Genomic DNA, 1,354 nt, shown 5'->3' with positions numbered 1-1,354 from the left:
CACATCGTTAGGCTGTAAATTTTCTGAACTTTTATGCCCTGCTTCCCTTTTAAACAGAAGTTCTAATTTCAAATCATCTCTTTGTGAATGCATAAAACAGAATGCTTTTACAAGAACCCAAGTCACCTCTGGAATACTTTGTTGCTTAGAAATTTCTTCTCCCAGATACTCTAAATCATCTCTCTTAAGTTCAAAGTTCTGCAGATCTCTAGGGCAGGGGCAAAATGCCACCAGTCTCTTTACTAAAGCACAGCAAGAATCACCTTTATTCCAGTTCTCAACAAGTTCCTCATCTCCATCTGAAACCACTTCAGCCTGGACTTCATTGTCCATATCACTATCAGCATTTTGGTCAAAGTCATTCAACAAGTCTCCAGGGAGTTCCAAACCTTCCCACATCTTCCTCTCTTCTTCTCAGCCCTCTAAACTGTTCCAACCTCTGCCTATTACCCGGTTCCAAAGTCATTTCCACATTTTGGGGTATCTTTATAGCAGCACCCCACTCTCTGCAGTACCAATATACTGTATTAGTCTGTTTTCACATGGCTATAAAGAACTGCCCAAGACTGAGTAATTTATAAAAGAAAAAGGTTTAATTGGCTCACAGTTCAGCATGGCCAGGAAGGCTTCAGGAAACTTAAAATCATGGCAGAACTTGAGAAGTAAGGCACCTTCTTCACAAGGCAGCAGAAAGGAAAAGTGCCAAATAAAGGGGGAGGAGCCTCTTATAAAACCATCAGCTCTCATGAGAATTTACTCACTGTCACGAGAACAGCATGGGAGAAACCTCTCCTGTGATTCAATTACCTCCTCCTGGTCTGTCACTTGACACGGTTGGGATTGTGAGGATTATGGGGATTACAATTCAAGAAGAGATTTGGGTATATACAATCCAAGATGAGATTATGGATATAATAACCATATTATAGACATTGGGGACTACTAGCGAGGGGAGAGAAGGAGGGTGGCAGGGGCTGAAAAATTACTTATTGGGTATTATGCTTACTATCTAGGTGTGAGATCATTCATACCCTAAACCTCAGTGTCATGTAATAAATCCACATGACAAACCTGCACATATACACCCCTAAATCTATTGAAATTATTTTTTAAAGCAAAAAAATGTGTCAACATCTAGATCTTACTAACTCAATGAACCAGTATTTTCGCAGTGACCAATGCATGTGCAAAGTCACTCAAAGTGCAAGATAAATCAATGAATTTTAGTTTTAGATTCCACATTGCAGCCAACGTCATAAAAACTACCACTTGAATGCTGGTGCAGCATCAAAGATGAATACCCACAATTACCTAAAAAGACTACTTAAATACTCTTCCCTATGCAACTACATAT

The sequence above is a fragment of the Mandrillus leucophaeus genome, unplaced genomic scaffold (genome assembly GCF_000951045.1).
Source record: "Mandrillus leucophaeus isolate KB7577 unplaced genomic scaffold, Mleu.le_1.0 Scaffold894, whole genome shotgun sequence".
NCBI classification, from domain to species: domain Eukaryota; kingdom Metazoa; phylum Chordata; class Mammalia; order Primates; family Cercopithecidae; genus Mandrillus; species Mandrillus leucophaeus.
This window is presented reverse-complemented; position numbering follows the sequence as displayed.